The 15760-nt window shown below is 42.1% G+C and overlaps 1 protein-coding gene across 2 annotated transcripts in view; it reads left to right on the plus strand.

Moving 5' to 3' along the window:
• Positions 1-13909, plus strand: part of WASF2 (WASP family member 2) — a 55044-nt gene extending 41135 nt beyond the window's left edge. The window contains exons 10-12 of one of the 2 annotated variants that reach the window (XM_081334483.1): positions 2810-3229; positions 9616-9765; positions 11925-13909. The gene's annotated coding sequence lies outside the window, so the exon portion shown is untranslated. The remainder of the gene's footprint in view (positions 1-2809; positions 3230-9615; positions 9766-11924) is intronic. The other variant, XM_081334485.1, reaches the window with a different exon arrangement.
• The last annotated feature ends 1851 nt before the right edge of the window (positions 13910-15760 follow it).

Below are 15760 nucleotides of genomic sequence, written 5' to 3' on the forward strand. Positions count from 1 at the left end.
GAGTGAAGTTCATTAGAACTGGAGATAAATGCAGTTAATATGTAGAAACACTAGAAGGGTTGTTGATACCACAAATGGAAGTTGAGCATATTCTGGAAATTATAACTTCAAGTACAAATGTTTTCTGCCTCTGGGTCTACAACCAGCCTTCACTTTAAAACCGTAATTAAGCCTGGCAATTAAGGTGGTAAGTCATGACAGTTATAAAGTGGGTCATTATGTGATCGACTGGATTTTATGACCTTTTCTGGTAGTTAAAGTAAACTGGTCAAGTGAGCGTTCCATTTAAGCGGATGCCATGGTAATCCTGTTCTCCATGGGCCATTTTATGGCAAAATGTGGGTTGCAATCAGGTGATGCTGCAAACGGTCGTAAATATGAGACTGCCCAAATGAAGTCATGTAACGGGGAAGGCCATGGGAACTTTAGGATAAGTGATAAGTAGTTTTTCTGTGGGGGGGGTGGTCTGTCATAATGGTCATTAAGCATTGGGTTGTAAGTTGAGTCCCACCTGCATTAGAATGTTTTCTGCATGTTTTTCTCCATTTGGATTGAGATTCTTATGTCCTTTCCCCATGTTTTGTTCAAAATACCCATAACTGATAGGTTTTCAATCTGGTATAAATATGATTAATGGGTATGCAACTCAATCCAATCATGTCCTGTTTCTATTTTATTTTTGTATGAATGCTATAAAGACATAAAACTTGATTGAAATGAAGCCATGGCACACCTAGCCTAATATCTGATGTCATGGCATGAGCAGTCTTCTACATCTAGATAGGTGACCATTGAAAGCCTTTGTCACATGAAGTGGTAGTAAATAATGCAATTTTAATGCATAAATAATTACTGTATTTTCCTCAGATTTGCCATAATTAACTTCATAGGGTAACTTACTTCAGTGTAACAGCAGGGAGGGCAAACAACCCATTTTTGTTTTATTTTTTTCATGCCTTTACTCTCTTAAATTTAAAAATAAAATAGTCCTTTGCCCCTTCTCTCTACTCACGGAAACAAATGGTTAAAAATATACTGTATGTGTTTTCAACATTTTCAAAAAGAAATATTGTTTCACAGGAAGCAGTATCTTGTGGGGCCTTTAAGCCTGGGGCCTGTCTTTTGTGAGCCAGTTTGGTGTAATGTGGAAGACATCAGGCTACAAAACGGGAGACTGACTTGTCCTGCTTTGGCAGAAAGCCAGCTGGGTGACCTTGGGCCAGTCACCCACACTCAGCCCTAAAAAGGAGGAAATGGCAAGCCCGCTTCTGAAAAACCTTGCCAGGAAATCTGCAAGGATTTGTCCAGGTGGTCTCCAAGAATCACACAATTGAAGGAAGACCAAAAAAAAAAGCTTTTGTTATAATTTGCCAAAATAGACCCTTGTGTGATTTTTTTTTAAAAAAAACAAAACACTGGTGAGTGTGTGTGGGAAATTACCATGTTTTTTTCCTGTTGTTTGAAGGGGAAGATACTTTGTTCTAGCTCTGCTGTTGACAAAACTAAAATTGATTAAGCCATTAAATGATTCAGCCTATTTAAATACCGTTTTGCATTTCTAATGAGTGAAATAAAGGGATGGATGCAGTGTTTAAAAATGTTTCCATAGTCATTACAATACCATGCAGCATAAATGCAACAGCCCAGCACTTAAAAATCTGCCTGTAATATTAAAAGCCTGCCTGTATGTGTGCACATCTGCATATACAGAGAGATGCTTTAAGGAGCGGGGTGGGCAGCTCTTAATTACCTGCCTTGGATTAAAGTATACAACAGCTTCACAAATCTCTCCTGAAGCGGTGGCTTTAATAAAGTGCAGCATCACTCCTAAAAAAAGTCCCTCCCCAAAGATTGCAGGTTTCACTTCCAGGAGCTCAAGCTAATAGCCTCAGCATCTGGGATGTTTCCTACAGGACAAAAGGAATCTTCTGAGCATAAGGTAATGATGTCAGTGGAAATTGTTTTCGAGTCTCCCAGTTGCCTGTGGCCAAATCCAGGCCTGCTGGGGCTGTGCAGCTGCAAACCTATGATTGGCCATCCCCACTTCAGGCAAGTCTTCAGCTTGCTTGTCAAGCATTAAAGTAACCATGAGCTAAAATGAAAAGCATTGTGTATTGCACATTTGCGTGCTACCCTTCACAATCAAACTGGTTTACAAAAAAACCTCTGGGTAGTCCTCAAGACCATAACAGCCCAAGATTTTGGTTGCTAAGTGAAACAGTTCAGTGAATTTTGCCCCATTTTACAACCTTTCTTGCCAACAGTCATTAAGTGAGTCACTGCAGTTAACATGGTTGTTAAGTGAATCTGGCTTTTTTCATTGACTCTTCCTGCCAGAATGGGATCAAATGACCCCAAGACACTACAACCGTCATAAATATGAGTCAGTTGCCAAGTGCCTGGATTCTGATCACGAGACCGTGGAGATGCTGCAACGGTCGTGTGAAAACTGGTCATGTCCCTTTTTTCAATGCCATTGTAACTTCGGTCACTAAATGAACTGTTGTGAGTCAAGGATTACCTGTATAAAATTAGATGGCCATAGCCAAAGTATCCCAGAAGATTGTTATTTGTGAAAGAGTGCAATATTCCCTTTAATACAGAGGTCCCCAACGTTTTGGGCACCAGGGATCAGTTCCATGGAGAAAGGTTTTTCCACGGTCCGAAGAGTCCATGGTTTTGTGTGCTGCCTGCATCTTGCAGATGGGGATTTGCTTGTGCGGCCCGGTTGCTGGCATGCGGCCCGGTACCGGTCCCCGGACCGGGGGTTGGGGACTCCTACTTTAATAAGACTGCCATATGTTCACAGGTTGGGCAGGGAGGTGGCCAAGATGTTTCCTTTGCCAAAAAAAAAAAAGAGAGACCAGAATGACTGCCACCACCTCAACATAGGGCAAGAAGAATGGGAAAGGCCATCAGCACTTGGACAGCTCCCCCAGCAGGCCGTTCCAAGCCTCAGAAGAGACGACCTCCTTCAGTAGATGGAGGCTAGTCTTGAGCAGCAGCCATGGCGGTCAAAGTAAGATTTCACCAATGAACATAAGAAGAGCCTCTCCTTTCATCGCTTTCCAGGCTGAAGAAGCAACGGTAGCGATTTGGTCCAAAGGAATAGAGTGCAGCTGAGAACGCGTGGCAGGAAGAAAGAAGAAGAAGCGCTTGTCCCTTTGGCAAGAAGCTTCTCCCACTCCACAAATTGTGGCCGAATGTTGTATTAAACTGGATGCATCTGGTATAGGCTTCCATCATATTTCGTGTCTGTTAGGCGAAGTCATGTGGCTTGTTTGGTTTTAGTACAACGGTCTATCCACTGGCTTTCAAGGTGTAGTTTATAGGTTAGCATGTTGGACAAATAATTGAATAATTGTTCAGTAAATCATATTTTGTGGCACACGTTAATTGGAACATCTTTCCTTGGTGCTTTCAAGAAATACTGGACAGCATCACCACCACCACCTATCCAGCTGTCCCAATAGGGCACATGTGGGGAAGGAGAGCCCAGTTGGAAACTTTAAAATATCAGATTTGGAGAACTTAGCGTGGCAGATGTGATGCAGACTTATGCTTGGATCTTTCTTCTATGTGTTTACTTGAATCAAAACCGCTGGGGATGAGCAGGGAGAACTAAATGAGCTCACTGGAGGTGTGCCATTCCTAACTAAGTTTTGATGAGGGCTGGCTTGTGTTGTGAAGGAACCTAAGCCAGAAGACAACAGCTGCTGAAAACTTGAGGGCTGTGACTGGTCTCCCTTTCCTTTGCTGGGCTGAAAGAGGCCACTCATGAGGTCATGTTTGAAGTGTTTTAGTTTGGAACAGGAAGCTGCAGAGGTTCAAACTGCTAATATTAACGCCTGAATTTCCCCAATTAAAGGTGATCCCAAAACATGTTCCCAAAGAAGTTCATTTTGCTGATAAATTGCAGGGATACAGTCTTGGGGGACATTGGGGCCTTTCACCATTAGTTTTTCCATCTCTGAGGCTAAGGAGGGGCAGTTTCACTCTTAAAAAGTTTATCTCGGGTTAAATCCAAATCCAAGGGAGGAACAAAAGCCTTCACCGTGGAGAATTCTGTTTTAAATACTTTAATTGATCTTTTAAAAACATTTACAGGTAGTCCTCCGCTTACGACCACAACTGAGTCCAAAATTTCTGTTGCTAAGTGAGACGGTTAATTGAATTTTGCCTCACCTTTCTTGCCAAAGCTGTCAAGTGAATCACTGCAGTGGTTAAGTTAGGAACCTGGTTGTTAAGCGAATCTGGCTTCCCCATTGATCCTGTTTGTAAGATGGTCACAAAAGGGGATCACATGTCCCTGGAACACTGCAACTGTCATAAATATGAGTCAGTTGCCATGCGTCCGAATTTTAATTATGTGACCATGGGGATGTTGCAACAGTTGTAAGTGTGAAAAATGGTCATAAATCACATTTTTCAGTGCCGTTGTAACTCACTGAACTGTTGTAAGTCAAGGACTACCTCTATTTGTGATGAGCATGGGGTGGGCACAGAACAGCAGTGTCGGCATCCTACTATTCCAGTAAGAGAGGAGCCTTGTGACTGTTCTTTTGTGCCACAGATCTTTGCCCCTGGATGTTGTTTTCAGCCCCCCCAGATCGGTTTAATTTCTCCTTGCGAGGTGATATTAACAATACCAAGGTCAAGCAGGGCTGGCTGTCCTCTCTGATGTCATGTTTTATCTCCCCCATTGCCTTAATTCCCCTTCTGGGATCAGAGGCGAGATGAAATATTGTCAGCTCCAATCAGTGTTAAAGGGATGCTTTTCCACCTTGCGGTGTGCTGTGTCATCCTGGTTGTTGGCCAAGCTGTATTATTCAGACACCTTGAGAAAAAAGGACAAAATATGCTGTAAAGAGGTGTGTGGATGTGGCGAGGGAGGCAGGCACATGGACAAAATTTCCTCGTTAGCTCCCTTTTCCAAAAGCAAGTTCTCCCTGCTCTTCTAACCCTCCCTAATCCTTGCGTCCTGCCACTTGAAGCTCTTGTTAGGACTTTTATGGAAAGCCTGGCTGAGCTTTGTCAAAATGGCTGACATTTTGACAGTGGATTTGGCAGCTGACTCAGTCGAAACACAAACAACCTTTCAGCCAAACTGGGCTTTGTTGCTAGCCTGCCTTCCCTCCGTGATCCCTAATCTGTTTGCAAATCCGTATGCCAGAGAAACTTGCTATCTGGTTGTCTGGGTTCGGTAGAAGGCTCCAGTATGTAACACAAGGCCAACAACTACAATGCCAGAAGAGAGCAAAGAACTCATTGGATTAGGCTGAGTCAGAAATGCAAAGCTGATGCAGCACAGCAGTAGAGTCATTCAACAATCCCCAAGCTCTTTCTTTCTTTGTTTCCAATCCAAACATGCATTTCCTCTGGGTCTCTACTGACGAAGTGGGGACTTGAACTTTTGGGCTAGCCTGGGTGGCGCCGTGGTTAGAATGCAGTACTGCAGGCTAATTCTGCTGGCTTGCCAGGGGTTTGATCCTCAAGGTTGACTCAGTCTTCCCTCCTTCTAGGGTCGGTAAAATGAAGACCCAGATTGTTAGGGGCAATACGGTGACTCGGTGACTCTGTAAACCGCTTAGAGTGTGAAGTGGCATATAAGTGTGAAGTGGCATATAAGTCTAAGCGCTATTGCTATTGCTAGCTGACGTTTCCCCTGGCCATGGTTGAAGATGAATTAGGGGGCTATGCATATAGACGTGCTTTAGCCGGAGCTGCCACTTGCTATGGCGTGGAGCATTTGACCACTTTAGTGCTCATTCAGGCAGAGGCATTACTTCCCTTTCCCTTTTGGGGTTGCGGCCTAGATTTTTTAAATAAAATGTTCTACACAAGCTGTCTCAAACATGTTGCCCTCCAAATAGGTTGAGACACCAATTTGCAAAATGCTCAAGCCGCATGGTCAATGGCTTGCCAGAGCCATAGTTTGGCTTGAGTGTGGGTGAACGTTGAGGAGTCCAGGGGGAGGTGTGTGCCACAAGGTAGGCCTGGGATTTAGAAGGAATGGTGTCAATTATCAGGATGGTCAAAACAAATGGGGATTGACAGGTCTTGCTGTGCTTTGCACTTGATACACAAAAGCCACTTTTTCTAAAACTTGGCATCCTCTAAATGTGTGATGTCAGTTCTCTGTATTCTCAGCCAGGAATAAGTAGGCACAACTCTCATTTCAACAATAGCTAAATCAAAGGGTGGGAATCCTTGATCTGTAATAATGTTGTAGCTTCGGCTTGGGCAAAGTGGCTTGACAAGGTGCTTCATACGAGGAAGGCAATGTGTTGCTTGTACTTCTGACTGTTGGAAGAGGTCTTCAAAGAGTAGTAATGTGGCTTCTTGGAACTGTTTCACAGAGAAATTTTATAAGGTGCTTTACTCGAGTATCTGCCAAGATGAAGTGCTCCTAGATACTGTATATAGTTCTGTCTGTAGGTTAGGTTGCCTGAGTGCTTGGCTCACTGTTCCTACCCCAGTGTTATCTGTTTACACCTGGCCCTAGTTGGTGAACACTTCCATAGCTTTATAGGTTAATGGGGAATTTTACTGGGATAATGGCTCTTGTATTTTATGTTATGGACATTTTCTTCTTGGTTTTATAGATTATTTTAAATATAAAGAACAAGAACTAACTCTTAGAATGCCTACTTAGGTGGCTTTAAATGTAATGTTTTTCATTGGGGTTAAAGTGACTGGGCTGTTAGATTCCTCTTTGCTTTGACTAAAACAAAAGAGAAGGGACTCACAATGCAGGAAATAATGCATTCCTCTGTTCTTTTGTATTGGAAAGAACTCTTTGGACCCCAGTGATGTCCAGTCGGCAATTCAGCCCTGAACATTTTGCTCTGATCTGAAGGATAGGAACTTGTTCCAGCTGGAACAGCTAGATTCAAAGAACAAATAGACCAGGCTTCCAAAGCATAAATGTAGGATGAAGTCACCATTCTGTCTCCTTCCATTAAACGTGGAGAATTTTGTGGGTTTTTCTAGTAACTTGGTTAGCAAACTTCTTTCGTGTTCTGAACTTAGGTTGTCTATTGGTTTCTTCTTAGAATGTGCTGGATATCCATAATGAAAACAAAAATTGCCTGTTTGATTTATTTGTTCTAGTGTATTTTTCCAAATACTTTGAACTGGTAGTTTAGGTATGATCAGCCTTAAATTATGGCTGTGTACAAGAGACTCATAGGAGGGAGCGCTGTTATTTGCTTTAACGGACATGGTCAAATAAGACCCCAGACTTCTTTGTAGTTTTTTGGCTGACTTCAGTTCCTCACAAGAAAATTTTACCCAGGAGGGAAGGAAAAAAAGAAGGAAGATACAATAACAACAAACAACAAAGAAGAAGAAGAAGAAGAAGAAGAAGAAGAAGAAGAAGAAGAAGAAGAAGAAGAAGAAGAAGAAGAAGAAGAAGAAGAAGAAGAAGAAGAAGAAGAAGAAGAAGAAGAAGAAGAAGAAGAAGAAGAAGAAGAAGAAGAAGAAGAAGAAGAAGAAGAAGAAGAAGAAGAAGAAGAAGAAGAAGAAGAAGAAGAAGAATGTTGGAAGGGACCTTGGAGGTCATCTAGTCCAAGCCCCTGCTCAGGCAGGAAACCCTATACCATTTCAGACAAATGGTTGTCCGGTCTCTTCTTAAAAACTTCCAGTGTTGGAGCATTCACAGCTTCTGGAGGCAAGTGGTTCCACTGATAATTGTTTTCACTGTCAGGAAATTTCTCCTTAGTTCTAGGTTGTTTCTCTCCTTGGTTAGTTTCCATCCATTGCTTCTTGTCCTGCTTTCAGGTGGCTTTGGAGAATAGCTTGACTCCCTCTTCTTTGTGGCAGCCCCTGAGATATTGGAAGACTGCTATCGTGTCATCCCTTGCCCTTCTCTTCATTAAACTAGACAAACCCAATTCCAGCAACCGTTCTTTATATGTTTTAGCCACCAGTCCCCTAATCATCTTTGTTGCTTCCACCCATGGTGGGACAGAGCTTTATCTACCATTATCCTACCCTCTGCAACTCTTGTGGTTCAACTCTTGTGGTTTCACATACTGAAAGCCCCATTTTTCATTCTGGTCTTTCCTACATGAATAGTGGAGTCACATTTTTTTTATTCCTCTCCCATTTGACTTTACAGTACCTGATTTACAGTTGTGGCGTTCTGGTTGTTTGTATGTGGTTATAACCACTTTGACCTAGTTTCAGGAAAGCAGTCTACAAATTAAAAGAAGCTATTATCATTGATCGCTATATACATATCTATTTTAGAAATATCACCCAGACTATATTTAGATGAAGACTAAAACAATGCTAAGAAGAGAGTACAGAGATTTTTTTTTACTTTCCTGAGCATACGTAGCACTTGGAAAGCAGACTCTGCATTCAAGCCTAAATCTCTGTCCTAATCTTCCACACTGGCGTGAGATAGATTTTTATTTAAATTACTGTGGGGCCCTGGGTGCTCTCAGAGCTTGGTTGTTTTCTTGCAGATGTTTCATTAACCAAACTAGGTAACATCATCAGGGCTAGAAGGGAGTGGAGTTTGCTGTCTGTTTAGATACAAGTGGCTTGTCCTGTCATCATGTTGCTGGGAGTATTCTTGGTGGTTCCTTGATTAAGCTGCTGTTTATTATTTGATTGTTTGTCAAACTTGATAGTTCCTTATTGGGTCCTGTTTTAATTGCTCTTGCCCAAATGCAAGTTATTAGCAACTTGTACTCCATCCCCAACTGCGCTGCAGTTTACCCAAGCACATTCATGTGCATAGACACCCCCCCACACACAGACACACCTTCCTATGCACACAAGCACGCTCTTGTGAGCGTGCCTGTACACACTTGCACCCGTTTTTATTTCAACTGCCACTCAGCGCTCCACATGAATCATATTTATTTTGCAAACTGTTATGCAAACCTGTGCTCTCTTCTTAGTGGCCAGTAGAACAAAGCAGAATATAAACACAGACATCGAGTAAGCCCTACTTCAGCCGCATTGCTGTGTTGGTTCCAGATGGTAGCATTGTGGATTGTCACACCACCCTCTGCCATCTATGCTATGAGACCCTCCGTCCTCTTTTTGGAGGCTGCTGGGAAAGGCCACAGAGAGTTTTAGAAGAAAGCACCATCTGTGTGACACTTGGCTCTCTTTCTCCTCGGCATCTTGTGTTAGAGGAGGCTGCAAAAATTGCAGCATCCTTGATTGACTAGACCGGGGGGGGGGGGTCTGCAACCTTGACAACTTTAAGACTTGTGGACTTCAGCTCCCAGAATTCCTCAGCCAGCTATGCTATAATTCTATAGTCCACATAGTAGCTCTGCTTGATTTTGTCTTCTTCCAATAATATTCTCTTTGGCCAACCCTGAATGAATACAATACTTATGAATTCTGGGAGCTGAAGTCCACAAGTCTTAAAGTTGTCAAGGTTGCAGACCCCTGGACTAGACTTAGGTGCGAGCTGAATCCTGATCAGAGAGGGACTCAGTGGTGTGATGGTTGTCATAGCTGGTAAACTAAATACTGGTAGTCCTTAGCTTACGACCTTAACAGAGCTCAAAATTTCTGTCGTGAAGTGAGACCGTTATTAAGTGAATTTTGCCTCCTTTTGTGATCTTTGTTGCTGCACTCATCAAGCGAATCAGAGCAAATGGCTGTTAAGCGAATCTGTCAGAAGGTCACAAAAGGGGGTCCTGTGGCCTTAGGACACTGCAACTGTCCTAAGAACATGCCAGTTGCCAAGCGTCTGAATTCTGATCACGTGACCACGGGGATGCTGTGACAGCCGTAAGTATGAAAACCAGTCATGTCCCTTTTTTCAGGGCCGTTGTAACCTTGTTTTTTTAAAAAAATAATATTGATTTTTTTAACAAAATCACCTTAATATTTGGTAAACAGCGTGTTGTCTGTGTTTATATTTAAAAAACAATAACAATTAGTTTCTATAATACTATAGTCCACATAGTAGCTCTGCTTGATTTTGTCTTCTTCCAATAATATTCTCTTTGGCCAACCATGAATGAATACAATTCTTATTATTTTGATAAATAACAAATATAGACATTTTCCTAATATTTCTGCAAACAATGACCACATCAGTATAAAGCTTCTTTTCTATCTGATCATCCCTTGTCATAGATCCTGTTTACAGAACTCTTGTTTTAAGTTTGTTTTCCCTGCAATGTTCAAAATATTCTTGCCGGTTGAGATTTTCTCAAATTTAATTACACTTAAGTATTTAAGTCTTTTTTCCTCATACAGGCCATCCCAACACTTTTACATTTCTCATATCTTAAAAAAAACAACAACAACAAAAGAGCCATTGTAACTTTGAACGGTCACTAAACAAAAGGCTGTAAGTCGAGGACTGCCTATAATCTTGCTGGGAGATGCGATAGCAGTGAAAAAATACCCATGCTGTTTAGAGGGATTGGTAGATCCAGCAATATCAGTAGGGGTGACTTTAATGTGGCATTATCTTTAGCATCTTTGACTAGTCTGTACAGGTAGTCCTTGACTTACAACAGTTCATTTAGTGACCATTCAAAGTTACAATGTCACTGTAAAAAAAGTGAGTTATGACCGTTTTTCACACGACCACTGCAGCATCCCCATGGGCACACGATCAGAACTCAGATGCTTGGCAACTGGCTCATATTTATGATGGTTGCAGTGTTCCCAGGATCATGTCATCACCTTTTGGGAATTCAGACAAGCAAAATCAACGCCAGATTCACTGAACATCCATGTTAGTAACTTAACTACTGCAGTGATTCACTTAACAACTGTGGCAAGAAAGGTGGCAAAACGGGGCAAAATTCAAGTACCCACTGTTTCACTTAGCAATCGGCTCAATTGAGGTCACAAGCCGAGGATTACCTGTAATTACAAGCCACCTTTAATGTTTTGCAGGGAAGGGCTGTAGACTTTGGTTGGCAAGGCAATAATGTGTTTAGCTAAGACTATCTTCAAGTTTGTTCTGGACTCGGGGAAATACAGGAATTTTTTTGTTTTGAACAGGGTGACACCCATGTTAAGCTTCTCACTGCAATGTTCTTGTGTTTCTTGCCACAAAATGATGGGAATGGAGCTTTTTTCTCTCTTCAGCAATAATGGGGAGGCATCCCAAAGACAATTACAAATGAATCAGGAGCTCCATAAGTCTTGTTTATCCCATTCTCATTGACCGAATAGCAGTTGTAGCATGCATGGTTTTTAATTGATTATGTGACTTTTGTACTGTGTGTTATTCTGCCTTTTTGTATTTATTTGGCTTTGCCCTTCATATTTGAAAGCATCTCTATCTTTCTTATGTTGGCAATCCTTTTTTTTTTAAAGGAGAAATTCCTTTGTTGCTTTTCCAACCTAAATCAGGCCAAGGACATCAGTCTTCCATTCAGATTCTGAGTGTCTTTTCTTTGCCTGAGAAAGGACAGAGCTATTATCTTTTTTGAAAATATAGTTTAAAAAAATCCTCAAGTATTTCATATAATCGGAACAGCAAAAACAAGAAAAATTGTGTTTCTTCATCCTACTCAAATGCAAACATCTTTTAAAGAAAAAATTGTCCTCTTTGGAATTCAGTCAACTTGGAACTGGGATGAAGATCTTTAGGACATTTCTGGACCTGTTCATTGCCACTTTAATTAGCTTCAGCAAACATTCGCAGGGCTTCAAGTTTTAATTTTAAGTAAGGTTAGGGGTGGGAAGATAAGAAAAGGAGGGAGATTAATTCATATACTAATGGAATCATAATTGGATTTGGCCTAGTTTGCGTGTGTGAACTTATTGTTATAGTCTGCAAGTCATAGTCTATACCCGTGGTATAAATTTATCTGAATTTTGGATTATTCCACAAATCAAGCTTTAAAGCAGTGGGTGTACCCAACTAAAGATTGAGAAGTTTCTTGTATCTTATGCAATTGTGTCATTGTGTGCCTCCTCAGACAAGCAGACCTGAACTCATTGGTAATCTCACATTGCAACGAACAAGGACATACATTCAATTTCACAGCTATTAAGATTGTTGGCCAAGCATGTACAAAAATAGCCAGGGAAATAATTGAAGTCTGGGAAACGGTCCCCTTGTCAATCAACAGGAATGCTGATTTACCACCAGCTTAACAGGTACTTAAGAGCCAAAGACTTGGCAGCAAAAGAAAACAACAGCCAGTAGCCAGGCATCAACATGCCAGTCAACCAATAGGAAGCCACATCTGGCCAGGCATCAGAAATACGATGCATAGTACAGCCCAGTGCAGACATTCTGAAGAGAGAGAGAGAGAATGGGCTCCAGCATAAGTCTGAAAGCTCAGAAAACTAAACGTCTGGTCCCTATGAACAACCCAGATTGGATCCTGCAACTGCAAAAGCTATTTAGATGAGGGATAGTTTGATAGTTTCCTTAAGAGTAATAGAATGATTATTGTTCTTTGTTTGTTGTTGTTATTAGTTATTATAAGCTGACTTTGTAATAATGCCGCTTGGGGGTGTGAGTGAAAGCCCTAATAAGCAGGCATATACATAGAATGAAGGCTACTGCTAAGCTTGTAAGCCGCCCTGAGTCTTTGGAGAAGGGCGGGATATAAATGGAATTTAAATAAATAAATAAATAAATAAATAAATAAATAAATAAATAAATAAATAAATAAATAAATAAATAAATAAATAAATATACTGCCTTCCCTAAGCATTCTGTTTACAGAATCCCACCTGGCTGGTAACAGGAAAGCATTCTTTCTGCAGCAAATTGAATTGACTTTCCACAATTCTCCACCAGTTTTTTGGGGCAGGAACGTAGGATGGACAATTTTTCATAATGTCCCAGAAGAAAGAGAGGTTCACCAACCATTTCTCAAAGGTAGGACTCCTTTTTATTTATTTTTTGTCTTTATCATATTTAGACACCACCCATCTCCCTACGAAGCCCTCTTTTGCATACGATGAGTCAAAACAACAATTCTCAGAAACAGGGCTTGATGCTGCATGATGCAAACCACCGGAAAGTATCAACAAGGGGAAAGTTAACTGTCTCAGCAAGCCCAACAGTCTGGCCCCTCTCTTGCTTCAAAAGGTACGTAGACCAGTCCTTCCTTGGGCCATCAGAGGCTCAATAGACTGGCCTGCTTTTTGCCTCAAAGAGCTTGGTAGACCGGTCCCTCCTTGGCTCATAGAGCAACACTGGGTAATGAGTTACTTTTCATAGTAACACACAATAGAACCCTTGGCACTCAGCGGAAGGAGAGAAACCAGAGAGGCCCAGAATACTGGAGAGAAGATCAAACAATGAGAGGTAGCCTTTTGCACACATTCGTTGGCCTCATCACTGAAGAACTAAATGCAACATACCACGTCTTGAGCGTCACTCTACAATCCTCAAGGTTGACTCAGCCTTCCATCCTTTCGAGGTAGGTAAAATGAGGACCCAGATTGTTGGGGGCAATTAAGCTGACTTTGTAATAATGCCGCTTGGGGTGTGTGTGAAAGCCCTAATAAGCAGGCATATACATAGAATGAAGGCTACTGCTAAGCTTGTAAGCCACCCTGAGTCTTTGGAGAAGGGCGGGATATAAATGGAATTAAAATAAAAAATAAAAAATAAAAATCTTTCAAAAGTTCTAAGGCAAGTTCCCGCTCATGCGGACGGGGACATGCTCGGGAAACAATGCAGCAGGATTTCTTCACCTGGCATTCTAGGAGGTAGTCCTTGCCTTATGACCATTTGTTTAATGATCACTTGAAGTTATGATGGTTCTGAAAATAGTGACTTAACAGGCAATCCTCATGCTTACAACTGATGTAACGGCCCCACACCCAGGTGATCAAAATTCATGCACTCGGTAACCAGCATGTACCTATGACATTTGCAGCACTGCCAGATCATGGGGTCGTCATTTACAACCTTCTCGAGGGCTTCCGACGAGCAACGTCACTGGGGCATTTCCTTCATCCCTGCATGATTTCCGTAATGACTACACCAATACAGCATAAAATCATGTAATGGCTGTATTGCTTAGTGATAGAAATGCTGTTCCCAAAGGTAGCCATAAGTCGAGGATTACCTTACTACTCTTTTGTTCCGAAGGCTAGCAGAGGGGTGGGGGGTGGGTAAGGCTGAGCAAGCCAAGTGATTTCAGCTCAGACCTCTTAGCTTCCCAAGCGAGCCCAAAATAGTGTGTAGTTAGTCCTCAACCTACGACTGCAATTGGGATGGGAATTCCACCACCAAGCAATGTGTCATTAAGTGAGTTTTGTTCATGATTGCTTTTGCAGAGGTTGTTGAGTGAATCACCAAGTTGTTAAGCTTATCCAGCTTCCCTCATTGACTTCGCTCTTTGGTATCCAAATTGTGATCATCAGTGGTGTGACTTAGGAGGCTGCCACCATCATAAATATAGGCCCAGATTTTGGTCCCATGATGCTGCAATGATTGTAAACACGAGGACAGATTTTTTCCAGTGCTGTTATAACTTCCCGCGGACATTAAATGAATGTCGTAAGTCGAGGACTACCTGTACGTGACTCTTTTTATCTTTGTCCTCTTCACTTCATCCTCGGTGAAAGGCTGGGAGAAAAGGATGGTCCCGCGGTCACAACTGACCTTCATTGTGGGGATTTGACTGACAAAGACACAGTGTTCCCTATTCGTTGACATGCAGCAAAGGCTTTTTTTTTAATGTTAGTAACTATTCTGGGCTGATTTACAAGGTTGTGTTAAGGTGACCCCAGACTCTCGGCTATTTTTGCTGCAGCATATTAAAAAAGGCAACACCTCAGTGACATTAGCAATTTGGTACTCTTGTGTTGGGTACCCCCTGATTGCTGCTCAGCAGTCTGCTGTCTTTATAAATGGGAAGCTGGCAAAAGGCCCCCCTCTAGACTGCTCTTGTTGATGAAATTGCTTCTCGCCCCTCAATCAGAAGGACTCCTGTAGCATCTTTTCAGACCAATAGTTTCCATTAAAGGCATAGCATTTGGGAGCTGTCGTTGAGTCCCCAAAAGCTTATGCCTTTTAATAAAGTGTATTACCTAGCTGGCAATGCAACATCTGCAAGAAATCAATCAGCCTAGCACTGATGATGTTCTCTAGTTGGGTCATGAAATGTCTGCAAGGAAACAACCAAAGCCAGGGTGCTCCAAGGACCCCCACAATCCTACTCCTCCTCCTTCCTCCAGCCCTCCCTCTTATCTCTGCAAACCTCACTCCCTTCTAGAACTGATGATGGTACCTAGTTGGGTCATGAAACATCTGCAAGAAAACAGGTAAGCTCAGGGAACACTAAGAACCCCTCATTTTGACCCTGAGCTACAAATATTCTCCTTTATTGGTAAATTGTGTTAGTCTGAAAAGATGCTACTAGCCTTCTGATTTCTGGATACCATGAAGCTCCTCCTACAGCCTCTAATGTCTAGGCCAGTGCTGGCGAACCTTTTAAAGACAAGTGCAACCCGAAACCCACTTATGTATCGTTGGGTGCCGGGTGGGCATGGCCCATTGGGTGGGTGTGGCCAATCGGGTGGGCGTGGTAATGGCAGACTGGGTGGGACTATAAAGTTCAATCAACCAATTCCAACTTTGTGAGATCTCTTTTTCCCCGCGAGAAGTTGAAATTAATTGAAACTTTTTTTTTGCACACAGAGGAGGAGGCCTAAAGTGAAAAGATTTTATAAAACCCAGCTGAAGACCTAGGACTGGGGCGATGGCATGCGTGCTTACAGAGAGGGCTCTGCGTGCCACCTATGGCACGCATGCCATAGGTTCGCCAACATGGGCCTAGGCATT

The sequence above is a fragment of the Vipera berus genome (genome assembly GCF_964194415.1).
Source record: "Vipera berus genome assembly, chromosome: 9".
In the NCBI taxonomy this organism is placed as follows: Eukaryota; Metazoa; Chordata; class Lepidosauria; order Squamata; family Viperidae; genus Vipera; species Vipera berus.